This window comes from Leopardus geoffroyi, chromosome C1 (genome assembly GCF_018350155.1).
Source record: "Leopardus geoffroyi isolate Oge1 chromosome C1, O.geoffroyi_Oge1_pat1.0, whole genome shotgun sequence".
NCBI classification, from domain to species: Eukaryota; Metazoa; Chordata; class Mammalia; order Carnivora; family Felidae; genus Leopardus; species Leopardus geoffroyi.
Genome location: NC_059328.1, coordinates 165,470,830 through 165,484,220, shown reverse-complemented (window position 1 = coordinate 165,484,220; position 13,391 = coordinate 165,470,830). Strand labels below are relative to the sequence as shown.

The 13,391-nt window shown below is 40.7% G+C and overlaps 1 long non-coding RNA gene across 1 annotated transcript in view; it reads left to right on the top strand.

Annotated features, from left to right (window-relative positions):
• Positions 1-3,974: 3,974 nt before the first annotated feature.
• Positions 3,975-13,391, top strand: part of LOC123599126 — a 60,148-nt gene continuing 50,731 nt past the window's right edge. Inside the window, exons 1-4 of the long non-coding RNA XR_006712989.1 lie at positions 3,975-4,330; positions 7,331-7,421; positions 8,095-8,173; positions 9,476-9,609. This is a non-coding gene — a long non-coding RNA (uncharacterized LOC123599126). The remainder of the gene's footprint in view (positions 4,331-7,330; positions 7,422-8,094; positions 8,174-9,475; positions 9,610-13,391) is intronic.

The window sequence follows — 13,391 nt, the reverse complement described above, 5'->3', positions numbered from 1 at the left end:
ATAGCTCTTAGGAGGAACCAATCCTGTTGACACTTTGATTTTGGACTTGCAGCCTTCAGAACTATGAGACGATAGGCCACTCAGTTTATGGTACCTTGTTATGGCAGCCCTAGGTAATTAATACACTCTACTTACACCAAACCTAGGAACTTTTCATGTTTCCTCCAGTCCTTTGCTGTCTATTGAGAAGTAAAATTTCAGACTCCCTAAAATGTCCTTAACTCTATCCTCCACCCAGTTTCCTCTGCACAGCTGTAGATGAATGGCAGGTAAATATAGTCCTCGTTGGGAGGATTCTTACTTGTCCAGAAAGGTTGAACTGTGTAAGTGACATGAATTGTAATGCAGATTACTTCATGTCAGGACCAGTAAAACCTTGAACCTTGAGCATCTCCCAGATAAAGGAATATTGACAGATCTTAACTATGGAGACGGTGTTGTGATAATAACCAATTCAACGCAGAATATTGCTTTTTTCCAAGGAAGATTCAAGTAGGGAGTCAATAACATGAACTTTCACATCGGCTAGTCCAAGATGAAATACTACCTTGGGCATTGATTAATCAAGATGGTCTTGTCCCTTGTGTTCTTGTCTTGGGAAAGAACTTAGTTCAGTATCTTTAAGATTTATTCACCTTGTATTTGCACTGATCACATTCATTGAACTGCAGACTGGAGCCAAGAACTATATTTTGAAGCTGAGCTGGTGATAGGCAGTCTGTCTCAGTCCTTGGAGTAAATCCAGACATCTTAAATATTGAAGTGTTACTTTATGATGCCCTGGAGACATTTTCATCATGCCATATTCTTTGTGATCTGCTGAGACCAACCACTGAATTTGAATGCTTTTCCAAGACAGGTAGATTCTCTCAGTAAAAATTACTTAAAAAGCTGGTGTGAATGACTGATAGAAAAATACCTATCTGGACATTTAAGAAATACAAATAAAATATACCTGGTGGAAAGAAAAAATTATTTTGACTTAACACGTGTATAATTATGTCCATACCCATATTCGTACACAGATTTTCTTTGAGTCCAGTTTATGCACCTATAGAGAAAGGACTGGAGCTTTAAAAACTCATTTGCATATTCATGAGTACTTTACTTTATATCGTCATGGTCCTTTACCAGTTAGATACTGTTAATTACCACTGCTCCTACTCCTAACATTAGCATTTAGTGGGTATTTACTGAGTAACAATGTGATAATTGCTCTTTCTACATAGTCCCTTTTAATTCCTTTGACAACCCTATGAAGTATATCTCTTTGTCTCCATTTTACAGACTAGGAAACCAAGTCTTAGCAATATTAAGTAGCTTGGACAAGGTCACACGGTGAGTGATGATGCAGGGATTAGAGATCCAGATCTTTCTGATCCCAAAGCTTGTATTCTTATCCACTTTGCACTTCAATCTCAAGTGTACTGTTAAGTACAAAACCTCTTATTGGTAAAGGCTCAACTCTGACAGTCCACTTTCAATTGGCAGAGATCAGTTCAGAGCTGACATGTGTACAAGGAAGTAGCAGGATGCCTCAGGGACTGAGTAATGCAAAAGCAGCACCAATGGAGAGAAAAGCCATTCCTGGCACTAAACAGCCAGCAACAGCACCTTTAAATAAACGTAATGGACACCATATGCTAACTAACTTGGATGTAAATTAGACAATAAAAAAAATTTTTAAAAAGGAAAAAAAAAAGGAAACGTAATGGGGACTCAGTCCCTTGTGTATACCTCATGTAGCCATAGCCAGTGACTGAGAATCTTGTGTAATGAGGGTATAATTCAGGAGGTGACCATCCAATGCAACACTACAAGGGACAGGAACATTCAGAGTGTGCAGAACAGGTAGAGGAAGGCTAGAAAACTTGGGTGACTGAGAAGAAGAAATGGGTGGGATGGAAATGGAAATAACTCTTGGCCAAGAAAAGGAATTATAAGAAACCCGTATGTATTTTAAAACATGGCCATGAGTCCTTTGATGCCCTTCTTATGAAGACATAGGGGTCTATGCCTCTTCTGTTGAATTGGGACAGGCTTGTGACTGCTTTGGCCAAAAGAATATTATGGAAGTGATGCTATGTCACTTCTGAGGCTAGGTCACAAAAGACATGGAACTTCTACCTCTCACTCTTGAGCCCTGAGACTCTAGGCAAGAAGTCCTATTACCCTGAAGCTGCCATACTGGCAGGGTCATGTTCAGGTGCTCTGGCTGATAGTCCCACTGTTACAGCCACTTGCCTTCCCCTATAAGGTGCCAGACATGTGATTGAGGCCATCTGTCAGCTGAATGCAGCAGCATGATCACCATCAACATTAAGTGGAATAGGTGAATCACCCAGCTGAGCCCAGCCCAAATTTCTGATAGACAAAATCATCAACAACAGATAAGTGGAATCCCTAAGTATGAATTCATAGTTTGTTAACCATTTCTATTCATTGACCTGGCAGAATAATTGCATGTGGAACTTTGGGGCAGATGTCGAACGACAGAGGTCTCCATTGTGAGTGGGATTATGAGATCTCAGAATATATGCACAGTTTTATGGAGTGACACTGGTTATATGGGAAAGCAATCTGCCTGGAGAAGGAATGGATTGTGAAGATTGTGTCTCAAGTACTGGGCTAGATCTTTGTGGTTTGGATTCTAGTTTTAGGTCTCCTACTGACACACTGCCAGAACTTGGGCAAGTTCTATGGCCTTGTTAATACTTGCTAATAATACCTGCTGTACTTACCACCTAGGGAACGAAACGTGGCCTTGAGAAAAACATGAGCTAGTATGTGTGAAAGTAATTTAAAAAATAGGAAGCGCTACAAAAATGTATTACGTCTTTGTTCATTTGTAGATCTTCACTGATACTGCTGCTCAGCACTGATCACACTGTATTCCCTACTCCTTGTACCTAGAATAGTACAAAGCTCAGAATAAGTGCTTAATGAATATTTGTTGTAAGGCTTCTTAGACTTAATGCTAGATAAGGCAGACTGGAGAAAATTTAGTTGGACACTAGTGCAGATTTTTTTTGGTAATGTTTGTGGTATAAAAAACATTAGAGATAAACCATTCCCATCCATCTTAATTTTCTAATGCACTCAATAGAATACCATATGTTTGAGCTTGACAAATATTAGTAAAAAGTCAGATGAGATCTGTCATCCAGAGGTTGTAGTAGGTATAATACTTACCAGTTCTGCCTTAAAGTAGAAAGAAGCAAGGTAGGAGGGAAGGATAAAAGGAAGACATAAAGAGGTGCATCATCTCAATGGTTAATAAGACAGCATTGTCCAGATGTTTATGGCCTGGAAACCAACCTGCTAGAAGCACTGAGTGTCCTTTACTGACAGGGAAATGCCTGCATGCCCTGAAGGGTTACACAGGAAGTTCCCAGGCTGGTACTGCCCTAGTTCAGTTAAACAATCACTGTGAGCCTCTTCTGTTCCAGACCCTGCTCTGGCTGCTCAGGAGTATAGGCATGCCAAAGATGCAATCCCTTCCCGTGGGAGGCTTATAGTCTGATGCGAGGACGCTGCCTTCAAGTTGTTTGCGAACTTAGTCTGTGAAAGTGTTTCAGACGCCCTCCTTCCTCTGCCCAACACTTTCTTCCTTTTAGGATTTGGGAAATCTACTTGTAACAACAGAAAGCCACGGTGAAGTTGCACAGATGTGGAAAACCCTCCATGTCATTTTCTTTTTTTTTTTATTTTTTTATTTTTTAATGTTTATTTATTTTTGAGAGAGAGAGAGAAAGTGGGAGAGGGGCAGAGAGAGAGGGAGACACAGAAACCAAAGCAGGCTCCAGGCTCTGAGTTTTCAGCACAGAGCCCAATGTGGGGCTTGAACCCACAAACTGTGAGATCATGACCTGAGCCGAAGTCTGGCACTTAACTGACTGAGCCACCCAGGTGCCCCCCATGTCATTTTCTTAATCATTTTTTGGCACGCAGTTCTTCCTTTATAAGGTAGAGATCATAGTTTCTTTACTATGTCTGGAGTAATTAAAACAAAACACCCAATATGCATCTAGAACTCTGCTGACAATGTCAGCCAGGTTAAAAATATCTTTTTCATAATCTCTCTTTTTCTTTCAAAGGTATTAAAGCATTCTGTCTGCCCACACATTCTGTAACTTGTGCAGCCCTTACAGGGATTAGGGATAGATTTCTATGGTTTGACCCTGTTCCTTACCACTCTGCAGAAATGGGGCCGTGAGTGAGAAGAGTCACTGGTATTGCAAGATGTAGAGAGTATCTAAAGACTTCTCATTTCTGAATAGCTCTACCTCTGATCATGCCTGAAATTCCATTACAAATCTATTTCTTGAAGGTATTTGGTTTTTATACTCCCTATTAAGATGCAAAATTTCTAAGTCCAAAGGAGGCAGTGTAAGTAGTGGAAATGAGAAGAAGCTTTAAGCCATATAGACCTGAGTTTAAATACCACATCTTCTGCTTTGCTGCCTTGGGAAAGTTATTGAACCTCTCTGAGCTTCACTTGTTTCATTGATAAAATATCTTGGATGGTTGTTATAAGGCATACAAGTAATGTATGCAAAATGGTAGACAGTCAATGAATGGTGGTTGTTGTTCATGAGCCATTACATCAGCTAATCGAAACTACCCTAGGGTAGGTGCTCTGGGACGGAAGAGTCAACCAGAATAGTAAAGAGGGAGAAAAAGGAAGGTAGGAAGGCCTTCAAAATATTTCCTGAATCACAGTTTATTTAGAGCAGGATATCCATGAATTTGGATGGGGAAAAAAAAACAGAAGTCTTTATTTACACTAAGCTCTAATTGAAATGTAACATTTTCTTTTATTATCTATATAGCCAACAAATGCCAGCAATATTGGCAGTATCTGTGAATCATCACCAAATTATATATATTTTATAACATATTACAGTTGTTGCAGGTATTTCAAAATATCATTTACACTAATTACTACTTTATATATTTTTAAGTGTTTATTTATTTTTAGAAAGAGAGGGAGAGAGAGTGAGCAGGGGAGGGGCAGAGAGAGACGGGGAGAAAGAATCCCAAGCAGGCTCTACTCTATCAGTGCAGAGCTCGACACAGGGCTCAATCCCATGAACTGCAAGATCATGACCTGAGCCGAAATCAAAAGCCTGATGCTTGGCTGACTGATCCATCCATGCACCCCATGACTACTTTAAAATTATGATAGATATTATTCCATACATTTATTAAAAAGCACATATATTACTATGTCACAAAATTGCTTTTAAAAATATTTTGATAACAGTCTTTTAAGATATTTATCTGCTTTTGCAATGTTACTCATTTGTTTTATGTATTCTGAGAAGAGGTCTATGTAATCACCTCCCAAAGAATTGAAATGGGGATCCTAAAGAGATATTTGCACTCCCATGTTAATTGCAGTACTACACACAATAGCCAAGATATGGAAATAACCAAAATGTCTATTGGTGGATGAATGGATAAATAAAATGTGGTATATTTATGCAACAGAATATTATTCAGCCTTAAAAAAGAAGAAAACCCTGCCATTTGAATTGAATGGATGGGTGGATTGGGAGGGCATTATGCTAAGTGAAATAAGCCAGAAACAGAAAGACAAATACTGTATGATCTCACTTACATGAGGAATCTGAAATAGGGTTACAGAAGCAGAGGGTAGAATGTTGGGTAACAGAGGCTGGCAGTGGAGGAGATGGAAATGGGAGATGGTGGTCAAAAGGCACAAAGTTTTGGTTATGCAAGATGAAGAAGTCCTTGAGATCTACTGCACAGCATAGTGCTTATAGCTAACAGTCCTGTACATACATCATACATCAAAATTCACTAAGAGGGTAGACCTTATGTTACATGTTCTTTTTAAGTGTATAATGCAATACAAATGTTCTTTTTAAGTGTATTGTACACGTAAACAATTTTGTTAAAAGGTACATCTCATGTTAAGTGTTACCACAATGAACAAAAAAGTATACAGCCACACTGGGGAAAAAAAAAAAAAAAAGAAGGATTCACCAGATGACCAAAGGGGCATGGGATGAAAATTTTTTAAATTTTGTCTAGAGCAAAAGCCAACTGGCTAGTGTAGCTAATCAGAGCCATCAGGAGTTTATCTCCTTTTCTGAGGTTTGTTGATAACAATAGATATTCTCATCATTCCAGCCTTCTATAAAGAAAGCAAAAGGAATTGGAGATATCTCTACCTCTGCCTCTACATGTATCTATCTTTATCTATACATCTAAGTACTTTTTTTCTTCTTATCTTTACATCCAACAGTGGTCACTGTGGACAAAAAAAAAAAAAAAAAAAAAAAAAAAAAAAAAAAGAGAAATGTGTCACTGGAATGCATTACAAAGTTAAAAAGAAAGGTTGCATTCTGGAAAACAGTGAGGAACTTCCTCAAAAACCTAAAAATAGTAGTACCATATGATCCAGTAATTCCACTTCTGGGTGTCTCCTTGAAGAAACTGAAAACACTATTTGAAAAGACATATGCACCCCTGTGTTCATTGCAGCATTATTTATGATAGTCAAGATATGAAAGCAACCTAGATGTCCATTGATGAATGACTGGATAAAGATGTGGTGTATTTACCTGATGGAATATTACACAGCCATTAAAAATAAGAAAATCTTGCAATTTAGGATAACATGAACGGACCTAGAGGGTGCTATGTTAAGTGAAATAAGTCAGACAAAGACAAATACTGCATGATTTCACTTATATGTGGAATCTAAAAAACAAAGCAAACAAATAACAAAAACCAGAAACAAACTCATAAATACAGAGAATAAATGGGTGGTTTCCAGAGGGGGAGGGGATGAGGGAATGGGAAAATAGGTGAAGGGGATTAAGAGGTACAAACTTCCAGTTATAAAATAAATAAGTCATGGGGATGACAAGTACAACATAAGAAATATAGTGAATGATATTGTAAGAATTTTGTATGGCCACAAATGGTGACTAGACTATGGCTATCATTTTGTAATGTCTGTAAATGTTGAACCACTATGTTGTACGCCTAAAACTAATATTAAATGTCAACTGTACTAAAATAAAAAAAAAGAGACTAAAGAGAAAAGTTGCTACTTTGTTTGGCCTTGAATATCATATCTATCTCTTTTGAGTGGGAAGGAAATATTAAATTAGTCCAATGGGGAGATGGGGAACAGAATGAGTTCATCATATTTTTATGAAACAGTTGAGATATCCAGTCTGTTCTTCCTGGTCCCCTCATCTGTAAGATGGTCGAATTATTTAGGAAATATTTTGGGGACTTTATGCCCGGCTCCCACAGTTTCTCCCTCTTCTTTTCTGTTTTTTTTTTTCAGGTGTGTTTTAATTTGTGGGGGCTGAAAAGGATACCGAACACTAGTGACCAAGGACTCTCAAATGCTATGACTGAGAAGGCAGTAAAGCAAGGTAGGGAGAGTGAGGTATGGAACTGGGTGCAGAGAGAGGGGGAAAGAGAAGATACCAAGGAAATTCACGAGCACTCTGACCTGGAAAGAACCAGCTTGACTAGCGGCATCAGTCTTGGTTTTTGCTCATATACTCCATGAAAGAATTCTGCAAGGTTCTTTTTGAGTTGACATCTAAAATTTTTTATCATAAATTTAAGTAGTTGGAAAGTACGTATTAGATAATGTCCTGAATATCATATCTGTGATTAAAATATATTTTCATCAAAACTTTGGAGCTGCAGATTTAGCTCATTAACTTTATGGAGAGTGTCCATCACATAAATTAATTGGCAAAGCTAGTCCTTATTGTCAAACTGTTCTGCCAAATTGGACTTGCTTTATGTCAGAAAAAAAATCTCACTTCATTTTTTAATTCAAAGAAGGGTGTTAGCATGCAACCCTTTGAAATCTTCTTGCTCCTGAATTCTGACTCTTAAGAAGTGAAGGAAGAGCATCTCACACTCATTACATGCCAAATAAACTATAGAACATATAAAGTTAAAAAAAAAAAAAAAGAGTGGAGGAAGAAAAGAAGGAAGTGAGGGGAAGGAAGAAGGAACAAAAGAGGCTCACAATGAGTTTTTCTCCTGCTTTCAATATGTTTCTGAATCTCTCTTGCCTTTCTCTCAAAGGACTCTCCCTCAGAAGGAAGCCATGGATGTTCTGACACCCCAGGACAACGCACCTGAGTAGGACCGTGATGGGCGAAGGGTATGCTTTCCTTGCAAAGTAGAAAGAGAACTACTGGGGGGAAAAAGGTCCTTGTGGCATGATCTTAGACAAATTAATTTCAGAAAAGAGGACTGAAGATTTAGCAGTTGATTCCCCAAAGTTATCGCTTCCCTTGGAAAGTCTTCATGCACCAGGGCAAGTGTACCTGTACCTCAACTTAAACACCCCTGAACTAGTTCAGCTCCATCACACTTATTGCAATTTGCCCCCAGTTCGTCTTGATATTAGTGGTGGAGACCAGAACAATCTACTGATCCTGAACTCTTTCCACCACTACATCTGCCACTGCCCCAGCTGCCTATCAGAATCGATATGGGTGGGTTCAAGCACTGTCGTCCCCTCCAATTAACCAAAGTTAGTGAATGATGATGATGATGATGATGATGATGATGATGGTGATGATTTTTCTCTGTAAACTCCACATGGTAAACCAGCCTTTTTGGTTTCACAAAACATGAATGCCCTGACTATTTCTTTCTTTCTTTCTTTCTTAAAAAAAGCAACAAAACACTGCCTTTGTTCTTGTGATCCCGCTGAGGAGGGGGAACTTGACTTCCCATTTCCACGCAGTCCTTGTCATTGAGCAGCAGTGGGGAGTAACACCCCTTCGAAACACAGCAGTCGTTTATGTTTGGCACGCTCAGAGGGAGAAAAGCTGAACAGATCTCTTCCTTCAAGCCGTGCCTCTACACCCCACTGGAGTGGGAAGGGGAGGTCCCATCAGTGTGGTTGTTGGGCCAATTGCATTTTCCCCCATAGGCATGAATTTGCATGGAAATTGCTGCTTTGTGTTGGCAGGACTCTTCTAAACATTTCACCCAAGGAATTATACCCACCATGGGAGTTTGCCCTCTGGGTTGTATCTCTGTTGGACCAGGAAAGTGAAATTCCTCCGCAAGAAAGGGCTTGCCTCAGGAATTAGCAGCAGAACACTCCAGCAGATTTCATCTGTCTACTGTGTTGTCTGTGTCCGCGGCCTGAATGCTGGGGTGGTGTGGGGGTTGTGGGGCTGAAAGGTAGGTTAGGGTTTTGATCTTGCCTTAGGGACTGGAGGAAGTATTAAAGTATTTCCCCAAATTGTCCCCAACGGGCAGGCAAAGGTCTAGAGTATGCTCCAGGGTTGCTGGAGGAGTGAAGTGGGAGGACAGTAGGAAAGAAATCCAGGCAAAATTGTGCAGTGGCCGCCCAGTCTCTCTTCTCAGGTTCCTCGTCCCTTCCTTGTGGGGACTCCCACTGACTTCATGGCCCCTATCTTTCCTCACTTGCCTCTTGCTTTTTCAGGAAAATGCCTGACACCTGGTATCTACCCCTCAGGATGGACTGATGTTTGCCGATGCTTTTCCCTGGGGAACAGTCTCCCGCACTTCCATGGTGGAATGAAAAACTTGGCCTGAGGTTTTAGCCATCGTGAACAGGTAGGGAAGTTTTTCATTTTAATTGTATTTTTTTTCTTTCTTTTTTTTTTTTTTTTTACTAAATCTTCAGCATATAGGTGATCACCTACTCTCTCTTGGTGCAAGATTGGCCCTGTTTTTGACATCTTCTTTCTGTGAAATGGCCAGAACTCAGGACGAATCCAGGAAATGTGGGATGAAAACACCTCTCAGTGTTGGCATAGAGTTGCATTGCTGAGGTGCTAGGTAAATATCTGCAGAATTCCCTCAGAGAGCTTCCAGTCACAGTCATGGTTCCTCAGACAGGTTAGAACCCTCAGAAAGTCCAAAGGGGCTTCTGGAACCACTGTCAGCTGACTCCAAAGAGAGAGGACTGGAATGTTAGCATGTTTACGTTTGTGGAGAGGAACTGGGGGGCCTCTGGGAAGTGGTTGAACAGGAGAAGCTGAAGCGACCCTTTCACCTCAAGAATTTAAAGAGAAAAAGACCACATATGTATGAGGCAATATCAAATAGGAATAAAAAATAAATTCAAGTATGAACCTTTGAAATATTAATACATCCAAAGTGGCTTCAGGAGACAGAGGAGTCTACTAGGTGGTTTTTAGTGCCAGGTTTAAAAATTTTTACTCATTTTGATTTTCCATAAATTGCTGTGTTTGATCCGGGGGTTGGGTCTTTTTATATAATCATGAAGTGGAATTTTGCTAAAAGGAAAGCATTAGCGAAGGGAGCAAGGGTTTGGATGGAAGGATTAGGATGATATGAGCCAGCACAGAAGAGGAGAAGGCAGAGAAAAAGCAGTAAGAGCATGTAAAGAAAGAAGAAGCTGACCTTGATTTTTGGGCACCACGCAGGGGTTGCAAACTGTCAGTCTTTAGGTCACACCTGCGTGTCAAGGGCACATGTAGTTTAAAAATAGGTAAAGATTGCCAATAACATTTCAAAACTGGCAGACTTCACATGAAAATCTGGGTTTCTGAGTTCTCTGGGAAAATCAGAGGAGCTGGCAACACAGACCACAATCCTATGTGGTAATAAGTGGGGTAAACTGAGAAGTGGCTGGCTCTTTCTGCTGGGAAGGAACGCTACAGTTTGCAGGTGTACTCCTGATTGTCACACTCCAGATCACCTCACTCATTTACATCACCTGCTCTGCCTGTGTGGCACTTAGTTTGTAAGCTCTGGACTCAGACTGTCTTGGCTGGGGGAAGAGAGACTGGGCATTGCCTGGCTTCCCGAGGGAATTGCTGGTCTCTGCTGATGTTCCTGTTGACTCCTCTGGTCAAAGTCATCAGTGTAAAGGACATCGACACTGGCTGCTCTGCCTTGCTTTCATCACGACCTGCCAGGCCAGGCTACCTTTTCCAAGCATAGCTCTGTAATACAGAACCTTGGGCTGGAGTCTCTGGAAGGCTGAGCCTTTAAATGAGGGAGGGTGTGGGCATGGGCTGTGTTGCTATACAGTATGTAAACCAATTTTGGAATCAGCCTCTAGGGCACTGGGTGGCCTGAGTCAACAGCTGTTATTATAACTCCCCAAGTACCTCCCTCTGCTCGACACCCCTCGCCACCTTCTTTACATCTTCTATACTCCTGTGGTGTTGCTTTTCTTTCCATGTTTAGTCCATTAAATTATCATAATTAGGGACAAACTAATAAAATGCTAATGGGTACAGAAAAATAAGCAAATGGTATGTAAGTAACATCAGAGTAAGCAGTGAATAGTAATAGAGTATAATGTCAGGGGTACTCTCTGCATTGACTGGAGAGGAAAGGCAGGAAAGATGTTCTGTTGAGCATTAAAAGGATGGAGTTGTAGTCATTTAGAAAAACGTCTTCAAAAAAGAGGTCATACTACAGTTGAGTTGGTCAAGGGCTGCTGCTGATGTCTATGGATCTGAGAAGGCAAAGAGTGTGCATCACAGTGGGGTGTTAGAAAGCTAGGAAGACGTGTCATGACATCTTGGAGGGCCCATGTGGACAGCAGCCATGAGCTCTGTTGGACACGCTTAAGATCAGAAACTGGAGGGGCATCTGGGTGGCTCAGTTAGTTAAGCATCCAACTCTTGATTTCTGCTCAGATCATGATCTCATGGTCCAGGTTCATGAATTCGAGCCCCATGTTGGGCTCTACGCTGACAGTGCTGAGCCTGCTTGAGATTCTTTCTCTCCTTGTCTCTCTGCCCCTTCCCCCACCTCAAAATAAATAAATAAACTTTTAAAAAAAGATCAGAAACTGGAAATGGCGCTTTAGGGAAAGGACTTTTACAACTTAAACACAAATACTGAATTAATAATTTTTATAATAATTAATGTACCAATGAGGCTGTGAGATGAATAATTTTTCTGAACTTTAAATAGTTCCAGAAGTGCTGTGAAAGGCAAATATGTAAATTATGTAGTATTCCAAGAGAATAATGCATCTGAGAAATGCGTCTGAGAATACACACATATGAATGAGGTGAAAACTCAGACCCACATGCCTTGTTTACTGAGACATTTTATTTTCACATTCATGATGCTATGAATTCCATTATTTGGAATTGTTCTTTATCTGTTTACTGAGGTAGAGTTGACACAAATGTTACATTAGTTTCAGGACATTATTATTGTTTTAAATGAATATATTCCTGTTCCTCTGCATAGTAAGACACATTGGTCCTCCCTTACAGCAGAGGCTCATATGGGTCAGGAGGCATTTCAGGAACTAAGATTACCCTGTCTAGGACACCCGAATTCAAATCCTGTCTTTACAATTTACTAGCTGTTAATCTTCAGGGATATTTATCTAAACACTCTAACCTAATTTCTCAAATGAAGATAACAATACATAGTACTTTGGGCTGCTGTGGAGGTTAAAGATAAATGTATAAACCACACAGTTTAATGTATGGGACCTAGTTAGTCTCAATAAATACTGACTTTTTATTATAATGGTAACAATTTGTGTTGCTATTCCAGAAACTGCTTTTGGAAGGTCCCAGATTCTCTTATGAGCCTATCAAGCTGTGTAGCATGAGACGAAGTGAGACTATGAGCACAGATGTGATTGCTGCCACCAATTTAATATCTTTTGACATCATGTCACCTTTGCAAAGCATTCATGACACTTATGTTTCCTGAAGAACCCTAGTGGGTAAAGGTAGTGAAGGGAAAAGCAGAGATGGATATTTAGCACCAGGACTGCGATATCAAACAAGAGAGAAGACAGAGGCTCTTTGCAGCTCTCCAGGTGTAGCTGGTAGAGAAGGAAGGCAAGAGAGAGCTGAGGTGCTGGGGGCTCCATGGTGGGACCCTGCTGATTGTGCTGGGGGAGTGGCAGCCTTGAATCCCTTACTGTGGTCTGAACTTCTACAGCCTAGAAGCTAAATAAGCCTAATTAAGCAAGCAGGCAAGCAACTTTTGCAACTGGGGGAGCTGGAAGGGAACCCATTGGCTGGGGGAGCTTTAAAAGAAAGAGACCAGGGAAGTGGCAGTAGCCTTGGCCGCGGCCAGCACCAGCTGTTTACATGTTCTCTTCTCCAGCATCAGTGGTGACTAGGGAAGGGCAGCAGGAGGAAACAGTCTAGAGCAGTGACACCTGCTGGAGTCAGTGGCACCTGACCCCCCAGTGAGAACGGCTCCAGCCCAGGGGGAGGGAGGTGCCGAGGTGTGCTCTGTGCTGGTGAAGGAGACTTCCCCAGGCTCCTTTGAACAGAAATTTCTTCTAATGGTAGTAGATTTTCTTCTAACCAAATTTCTTTGTGATTCATGTGGCCAATATGCTGCAAGTGGGGGAGTTGGTGCAGCTTATGGGGCAG